The following is a 9,733-nucleotide window of genomic DNA, read 5'->3' as shown; positions in this document are numbered from 1 at the left end:
CCATGTGGTTGCTGGGATTTGAACTCAGGACCTTCAGAAGAGCAGTCAGTGCTCTTAACCGCTGAGCCATCTCTCTAGCCAAGAGGATGTATTCTTTCTTATCTGTATTACCCAATACAAAGAGCAGTGCACAGGGGTTACCTACTCAAAGGGTTGATACAACAACACAGAGTAACTTCTTAGCCCCTTACTTTTGCGTGAAATGAGGGTAAATTTGCTGAACTGCACTAGTGTTCTGACTCCCTACAGAGCCATTTTAGGATGATCTCGACATTGTTTGCCAGCTGAGCAAAGACCAGGCTTGCTTTTGTGTCATTGGAACTCACTCCTGTGACAGGGACAGTAAGATTCCCAGGACAATTATATTAGTTAGAAGTAGGCTTGACTTCATGTAATAATGCATGTATACTTTCTTTCTTTAAACGAGTCTCACTCTGTCCAACTGAGGCTCACATTCAGGATTTTCCTACTTACGCCTCAGGATTATAGACACTATGCTCGAATACAATTTATTTTTTGAAACAGGGTCTTCTCTCTGTTTAGTCCTGGCTGTCCTGGAACTCACTGCATAGACCAGGCTGGTTTTGAACTCAGAGCCCCTGTCTCCTGAGTGATGGAATTAGAGGCATGTGCCACCATGCCTGGCAATAATGAGCTTTTTAAGAACTACGCCTTAGACAAGGCATTAACTTATTTCTGCCTTGCATAAATGAAGGCCAGAGGCAGGCATTCTACAGTTGATATGACAGAACTGGGAAGGCCTCTGGCTCTTCCCAGCTCAGACTCCCAGTCTTAAGAGTATGCTGATATATTCCTAATCAAAGGTAATGCTCCAAGAATCACACCTAGGAACAGATATGCAGAGGAAAGCAATGGTACCGTGTGCACTCCTTTGCCTACCACTATCTCATCTGCCAAAGTTTGGTCAAATGACTAGATGTGTAAAGAAAGATCACACACACACACACACACACACATGATCACTAAATAAATCCAAAGGTGACCCTCATGGGAGAATAATAAGCAGGGCAAAGAACTTCATCCTTAAATTTGGCTGGGTGGTGGTGCACATCTTTAATCCCAGCATGAGGGAGGCAGAGTCAGGGGGATATCTGTGAGTTCAAGGTCAACCTGATCTACAGAGTGAGTTCCAGGATAGCCAGGGCTACACAGAGAAACCATGACTCTAACTATCCCTGTTAATACAAATCTTTTAAAAGGGGGGGGGGGCTGGAGAGATGGCTCAGTCGTTAAGAGCACCCACTGACTGCTCTTCCAGAGGTCCTGAGTTCAATTCCCAGCAAACACATGGTGGCTCATAATGTCTGTAATGCAATCCAATGCCCTCCCTCTTCTGGTGTGTCTAAAGACAGTGACAGTGTGCTCACATACAATAAAAAAATAAATGTTTAAAAAAGAGAAAGAAAGAAAGAAAGAAAGAAAGAAAGAAAGAAAGAAAGAAAGAAAGAAGTAGACTTGTGGAATGATTTGAGGCTGAGGAGTGGTATAGTCTCTGGTTTGTTTTGTTTTNTTTTTGTTTTTCGAGACAGGGTTTCTCTGTGTAGCCCTGACTGTCCTGGAACTCACTTTGTAGACCAGGCTGGCCTTGAACTCAGAAATCCGCCTGCCTCTGTCTCCAGAGTGCTAGGATTAAAGGCGTTCGCCACTATGCCCAGCTAGTGTCTGTTTAAATCATAATGTCACGTAGGTGCATACTAGTAGCCATTTAGTAGATGAACTACAATCAGTAGACATGATGGCTGGAGGGCTAGTGTAGTCATCCAGGCTAAAAGAAATGAGACCCAGGCAGCAGTGGCAGTGGGAATGAAGAGGAAATAGACAGGAGGAATATTTAAAAGATTGAATTCCTTAACACCTAGTGTGTGATATCAAAGTGTAAAGAAGAGCGAGTGGGCTGGAGAGATGGCTCAGTGCCTAAGAACACTGGCTGCTGTTCCTGCAATGGGCCCAGACTCAGTTCCCAGCACCGCAGGATGGTTCACAGCTATCTATAACTATCTATAACTCCAGTTCTGAGGTGTCTGATGTCCTCTTCTGGTTTCCTTGGGCACTGTCAGGTACCTGACACACATATATGTGTTCGGGCAACCACTCATAGTTGTAAAACATTTTAAAAAAAAAAACAAAACTGCCGGGCGGTGGTGGCACGTGCCTTTAATCCTAGCACTTGGGAGGCAGAGGCAGGTGAATTTCTGAGTTCGAGGTCAGCCTGGTCTACACAGTGAGTTCCAGGACATCCAGGGCTATATAGAGAAACCCTGTCTCGAAAAACCAAACCAAAACAAAACAAAAACAAAAACAAGAGGGTAGGAATCAAAGAATGTGTCAAATTACATTTAATTTGAGGGATGGTAATTAGATGGATAATGATGCCCCAACATTTGGAATACTAAAGGGAGAGCTAGTTTAAGCAGGAAGGTGGTGGGTGAACTCTCTTTTGGACAAGATAGGTTTTGAGATACCGATATAGAGACCATTTTCAGACTGATCTAAAAGTATTGATAGTAAATACTCGACATGGATTTGAGAGGATTAAGCATGTGTGTAATGTGAGAGCTATCAGACATGGAGACAGAAATCTAGATCCAAAATTAATGGTGAGAATGCTGCCCTATCAATTCCTCTTCCCTCTCCCCACCAACATCTTTCTAGCTTCTCCCACCTGCTCTCTGGCCAAGAACATTAGCGTGTACGGCACATAACAGGTGCTCTGGCTTCCAGATGAGTGCCAAGGGAAGACTAGAGAGAGGGGGTCGGAGGATTTCTTCTCCTGGTTCCTTCTGGTGACACTGCCGTGGGCTATTGCTGCCCCTCAACTAAAAGTCCTCTCAGGGAGTCTATTATACCTAATTCTTCAACATTTTGTTCAGTCCTGCCACATACAATTAACCTCTTGGCAACTAAAATTAATCTAACTTGAGTAGATTATATGTTTCTTATTCATCATCTGAGAATAAAGAGGTGGAGAAGAGAAATCTGCCACCAAGAGAAAAAATGGTTAGTGAAGAGCCACGATAGTGTCACAGACGTCACCAAGGTTGTGAAAGGGAACTGAAAAGCATCTCACATTACCAGGTATGGTGGGATATGCCAGGAATCCCAGTTACTCTGAAAGCTGTGGAGGACTGTGAATTGGAGGCCAGCCTGTCTCAAACTCCCTTCCAAGCTGACTGATTCAATCTGACTTCTCTCTTGGCCTCTAACTGATCTGCTCTATTTAGCCTCACACTAACTTTGGCAATGTGTTCTAATCTTTTGGCTCATTCTCATTCTCTGGCTTATTCTGTGTTCTCGGTCTGTGTCTAGCTTGTTCTTTCTCTCATCAACCTGTCTATAACTGTCCTGGTAAAACTGTCTTTTTTGTATCTGCACTGCCCCTCAAGTAGCTTCCCTGTCCTCTCTCTTCTCTTGAGAGTTGGGCATATCCTATTCTGTCAAATCCTTCTCTGATTCATCACTTTGCCACTCAATTAGACATTGATTTCAAACATGGGTGCTTCCTTCTACAAACTATCTTTACCTTCATTGTTTGGGATTACAGGCATGTAGGCAGGGTGTGTCTGTATTCCAGCCAGAGGGATAAAAGATGGGTTCTAAAAGCTGATCGATAACACAACTAGAAGCAGATTATTTTTTCAATAGATAACACAATCTTGGGGTTCACAGTGTCATCAAATACCCTGCAACACTAGTGACAGTGACTGAGAAATCAATTTGCTGCAGTATGAAGGGGTCATGGATTTTCTCTGGTTTAAATATGTGCCTATTAGATTAAAATGTATTCATATTAGAGAGGGTGGTATGAGTAGAAAGATAGGGCTTAAAGAGTAAGAAAATAGCGAAGAATGAAGAGCCCAAGAGACAGGAGAGACTGGAGGAAGAGTCACAAGATGAGAGAATGAAGTGATTTTGCAGGTGACCTCTGGTCTGCCCCTTTCTCTGTCTGGCCTCGTTTAGCCACAAGAGGTTGGTGACCACCACCACCCTACCCATCACAAGAACGTGATCTTTACTAGAACCCCAAAGCCTAGGAAGCTCTTTGTTATCTCCCTCAAAGTGGGCCAAAAGCCCCCCAGCAACTTCTCGTGTTTTCCCATGGAGCAAGGAAAGACACCAAAACTAAACTTCTCCTTTTTTTTGGTCAAAATCTGTGTAACTCTAAGGATATATTATGGAGTTGTGACTATCTTTTTTTGGAACAATGTAAGTCTGGCTGTCCTAGAACTCACAAGATGGCTTCAATTTTACAGAGATCTCCTGTCTCTGCCTCCTGAGCACTGGGGTTAAAGGCACACCCCACCATGCCGAACTGGTGACTATCTTCTCTATCTACGGCATCGTTTCCTTCGGGAAGCACTGTCACAAATTCCTTTACAGTGTCTTTAATCTCAGCACTTAAGAGGCAGAAGGGTCATGAATTGAAGCCAGTCTGGATTGCATACAGGATGCTGTGTAAAATAAAAATAAAAAAGAATTATTTCTGCAAGCAAATGTCTCCCAAATACCCAACCAAGAACAGTTTTCAGGAGCAGGTATTTCAGCATCTATGTACTTCCCACCTCCCTCTGTCTGACCTTCCTTTTCAAATCTTCATGTCTTCTATAGTTGCTTATCTCATAGTTTTGGTCTTGATGGATTTTTCCCCTCAGAGTTCTACAGATTAAACCCAAGATTCAACCACTAAGCTGTACTTCCAGCCTTTCCTTTTTTTTGAGACAGGGTCTCAGTATGTAGTTCCATCTGGCCTAGAGCTCTGTTTGTACACCAGGCTGGCCTAGAACTCAAAGACCTACCTGCCTCTGCCTCCCAAGTATTGGGATTAATTGCAAGTGTCATCACATGCTGTTTATTTCTTATTCTAGGTGCGACAGGCTCCCACTAAGTTTCCAAAGCTGGCCTCCACCTTGCAATGCTGCTGCTTCAGCCCGAGTACCTGGATTATAGTCCATCAGTGTCCCGCCCAGCTCACCACCTTCTAGGGTTTGTTCTGTTTTTAAGGAAGTCAGCATTTGGAAAATCTACACCTGTACAAGATGTGGAAAGTTGATCAAAGTAAAACAAGGCAGAATAAAAGTTGGATATGGGAGCTGGGTGTGGCACCCCATGTCTGTAATCCTAGAACTCAGGAGGCTAAGGCAGGACGATCACAAATTTGAGGCTAGCTTGGGTTACAATGAGCCCTTATCACAAACAAGCAAAGCTAACAAAGAGAAGGGACTCAAATTCACAAAGTCTTCCACATTATTATATTTACTTTGAATTCTGCCAGCAACATAATGAGAGCGTTATTTCTAGGTGTCCTCTCCCATAGAAATCAGAGCCATTCTCCACTTAAGTGTTCTCAGAAACAAAGCCATACATGAACACTCATTCTCTATAGAAAAGCCCCCAGAGCCTAACTGCACATTCCCAAGCATTTCCTATCTTTGTGACTTCCGTCTCTTAATCTATAAGGAGCTATCCCTGAAGATGGAGACTACCATCCGAAGAGGGAGGCTGAACACAGTTGAGTTGGTTTTCATGTTGGGGGATGACAGGCAGACCTCCACCTGGTCTCTACAGGGTAGAATAATGTCCTAACTCTACAAACCTGGACTTGTTTTTGCAATGCACTGGAGGAGAAAAGTCTCAGAAACCTCATTCAGAAAGTTCTGACGAGCACACCTACTAACGAGCAGCGACTAATGAAAACTGCATATTATTGAGCCAGGATTAGCCGAATTCCGTTACTCATCTGGCACAAGGCCCACCTCCTCCGGAAGTCCTCACTAACATCTGCAGGAAGGAGTCCTTGGTCCTCTGAAGCGGTTTTCCCCTCGCCCCTTCTCACCTTTCCTTAACTACAGTTTCCATGTTACTTCCTGTTTGTTGCCCTTTTCGAGGCCTTCAGAATGAATACTTCTTACGGCTCACAATGCTTTCCTAATTGTGGCCGTTTCCTTTCCCCACATCCTACCTCATAGTCTTCAACAACAACCGGCAGCTGCAGGTGTGCTCAGTGTCCTGCAGGCCAAACACTGTCTATTCTTTAAAGTTTCTCTGCCTTTGGAAACAAATCATTCTCACTTCCTGGAATACCTGTGCACTTAGCAAACACCTTCAAGATGCAGCTGATATGGACAGTCCCCTCCATTCTCTTTCTGATCTGCAGGCCCCAACAAGCGTTACTTCTTCATGCAGACATCATGCCACCGAATTATGCATTTGCTTTTCTCTAGGGCAGCGGTTCTCAACCTTCCTAGTGTCTTCAACCCTATAGTACACACGTTGTGGTGACCTCCGACCATAAATTCTTTTCATTACGTCTTCACAATTATAATTTTGCCATTATGAATGGTAATGTATATATTATAAAGGGGACATTCAACTCTCCAAGGGTTGCACCTCACAGGCTGAGAACCTTTGCTCTAGAAATGTGACCAAGGATGACAGTCTACTCATCTTGTTAACTTCAGTGCTTAGCACATTTCTGATACCTGGAAAATATTAAGTGAGGTTTCTGAGCTAACTGGGTGAATGTCTGCAGTTGTTTTAAAGGTTAATTGAAGATTCCATTCGCCATTGTCCCTAAAGAGACCAGAGCAATGTCTGACAGATAACTGGTATCAACGTTTTATAAAAATAAGCTCTTAGCCGGGCATGATGACACACACCTTTAATATCAGCACATGGAAGACAGAAGCAGATGGATCTCTGAAAATTTAAGGTCAACCTGATCTACCTAGTGAGTTGAAGACTAGCCAGAGATATGTAGTGAGACCCTATCTCACAAAAATCAAACTAAAACAACAACAAGAAAAGTTCTTTCTCCCAAGACACTATTTATCTCCCTCCTTTGGTATCCAGGATCAAGGGAACTCTGTCAATTCTGTGCTCAATTCAGTCTCATTTATTATTATTCCTCTTAACTATGGGTAGTTGTGTTGCTACAGAGTTATAGATGTGTGTGCACATGAGTTACAGATGATACTAGGCGCCTGATTTGAGTTCTGGGAACCAAACTAGGGTCCTCTGGAAGAGCAGCAAGACTACTGTGTCTTCTCTTTAGTCCCAATTCTATCATCTTTCTTTAACCTTAGTAAGCCAATGTCCTGACTGGCAGCACAGGTCACAACATGCCACGGGGCCCCCAATTTTTGCTTGCTATTCGTATGCTTAGGGAATGAAATACAAAAGAGAGAGAGAGAGAGAGAGAGAGAGAGAGAGAGAGAGAGAGAGAAGAAAAATAGGCATAGGTCCTTGGCATGCCCGTGTTTCTCCAGTTTCCCTGGCTGACAAGGCCTGCAAGCAGAATTAGGATCAGGCCCCTGACAGTACCCAGGCTCCACCCTCTCCGTGTGCAAATGAGTAGGAGCCCCCGATGCCATAAAGTCCAAGGTCACACAGCAAACCCGAGTCAGGGGCGGGCCTACAGTCAGGACTCCGGCTTCAGGCCGGGAGCCCCGCGTCCTCCTCCCCCGGGCACGACGGAACCAGAGAGGCCTCACCGCTGGCGGATGCTGCCCACGCTCACTCCGCCGGGCCCGGGGCGCTGCACCGCGGCGCGCACAGAACCGCAGCTGTTGTCTGGTGTCACGGGCGACCCACGCCGGCCACTTCCGGTACCGGGCGCACTGCGGCCAATCCGCGCGAGCCGCACTCGCGGGAGGAACAGGTGGCCAGCGAACCCACGCCCCCATGCCCGTCCCAGCTTTCCCGTCTGCGGTTCTTGCCCTCATTCACCCCATCTTCGTCCGGTCGGACTGGGCCGGTCGGCTGGCTGGAATGTCCCAATGCACCTCGCGAAACCCACTGTGTCCCTTGACCACTGACGCGCAGGGTCCTCCCGATTTCCTAGACGGGCCCCGGGGATGCACTTCCGCCCCGCAGCAGCCGCTCTGCGCACCCCTGACGTTTCCGTGGGCTGGAAAACTCGAAGCTCCGCCACGCTTCCCGCGGGGACGTGTCGAGCAGCCGCGTTTGTGCCTCACCTCCCGCTTTCCAAGAGTCTGTCAACCCCGGCTCCTAGATTTAGGGTGCGCCTGTCATCTTCTAGGAGCGAGGGGGAGGCCTGCTTTGAGGTCAAGAAGGCTTCAGGGAGTGATGCTTTGACAAAAAACTCAAGGTTGAGTGTGATTTCCGTTTTCCGCAGCCTGTTCAGGCAATGGGAACTGCGCTATTTGCTGGCCTTTCTCTCTTCTTGAATAAATTTGGTCTTCTTTTAGCACAGCACGTATGTGACTATGAATGTGGTGATCCTCCTGCCTCAGCCTTCCAACTGCTGAAATGAGCAACCATGCCCAGTGAAGTAGATCTCTGTGTGGGGGAGGGAGAGGTTGAGGCAGTTAGGACTGGCCTTGAATTAATTATGCTCAGTGGTGGCCCTGGCTTGACTAATCACATTATCTCCTTCCTTCTGACTGGTCCAGAGGTGAACATTAGATACAAATAAGACTGAACAGTCCTTCCTTACAGTTGCTATCTGGGAAGGTGGTGCAGTTTGAAGCAACGTTTGTAAGGAATCAGGTCTTTTCTGAAGCCATGGTCTTTGTAATAGACCTAAACAAGGAGATCTGAGAAAAGGCAAAGGAGGCTGGGGGGTGTGGCTCAGAGGTCAAGCACTTGCCTAGAATGTGCTAGGTAGGCCCTATATTCAACCCCTAATACTGTCAAACAAAATAAATAAATGAAATAAAAACAAGACATTTGAAGAAAAGGCAGGGGGAGTAACTAGTTTTGAGTAACTAGTTCTGAGGTAAGGGCTGGGGAGACGGCTCATGGAGTTAAAGCCCTTGCCATGCAGTGGAAGGACCTGAGTTCAAATCCCCAAAACCCATGAGCAACTGTAATCCCGATGCTCCAACATATAACAGTGAAGAATACACATGACTATTCCCAAAGGGAGAGATGGAGGCCCAGGGAGGGAATAACTGAATCTGAGCAAGAAAACACCAACTTCTCTAGTTCTGTTTCTGGTATAAAAAGACGTGGACTGTTCTGCCCCTCCAGCTTCTGCAAGATGGAGCTCTCTGTGCCTGGTTCTCTATCCTCCCACTCCCACCCCGCTCCCTAACAACATGGGGTTTCCAACACAGTCCGGCCTTCACACAATGGGCTTCAGGGCTTACACACAGGCGCTATTCTGTCTGACAGCAGCCTCAGCAGCACTCTGAAACCACAGAGGAAGATCCCATGACAGCTTCACTCGTGTCTTCTTCATGACTTTAAAGTTAGCGCCACTCGGTTGGCACTGCCAAGGTCAGCTGGCAGCTTGGGCTGGACTGTGGCCCGCTTAAGTCACGTCTGCAGCAGAATCTCACGTTTGCTGTTTCTTTCTAGAGACAGAAAGAAACCCTTAGATCTTTTTCACTCCCAAGTTGGAAGTCTCACTGGAAGGGCCTTGCCCAGTGCCTGAGGCCTCTCCTTTAGTCTCCTTATCTTTCTCAGCACAACAGCTGGCTGTAGCATTATGATTCCTGGTACTCTTGTTTTTCCTCTTCAAATTGTACTTTTTAAAAATGTCTGCCCCCATTTGCTGTTTTTCACTGGTGATCCACATAAAAGAGTTATTTCTAACCACAGGACAGAGCCAGTATTAGGTTGCTTTGAAACTTCCTCCGCCATGGACAGAAAGCAGCAACATTATTTTTTTACCAAAAATATTATAGCTCTTCGGACTTGGGCTTCAGGTCCAACGACATGGCTAAAAGCACCAAAAGGTCGGGATCGTTGG

The 9,733-nt window shown here is 45.9% G+C and overlaps 1 protein-coding gene across 1 annotated transcript in view; it reads right to left on the bottom strand.

Annotated features, from left to right (window-relative positions):
• Zfp3 (ZFP3 zinc finger protein) overlaps window positions 1–8,139 on the bottom strand; it is a 10,588-nt gene extending 2,449 nt beyond the window's left edge. Inside the window, exon 1 of the mRNA XM_021176307.2 lies at window positions 7,509–8,139. The gene's annotated coding sequence lies outside the window, so the exon portion shown is untranslated. The remainder of the gene's footprint in view (window positions 1–7,508) is intronic.
• Between the last annotated feature and the right edge of the window lie 1,594 nt (window positions 8,140–9,733).

Source organism: Mus caroli, chromosome 11 (assembly GCF_900094665.2).
Source record: "Mus caroli chromosome 11, CAROLI_EIJ_v1.1, whole genome shotgun sequence".
NCBI classification, from domain to species: Eukaryota; Metazoa; Chordata; class Mammalia; order Rodentia; family Muridae; genus Mus; species Mus caroli.
This window is presented reverse-complemented; position numbering and strand designations above follow the sequence as displayed.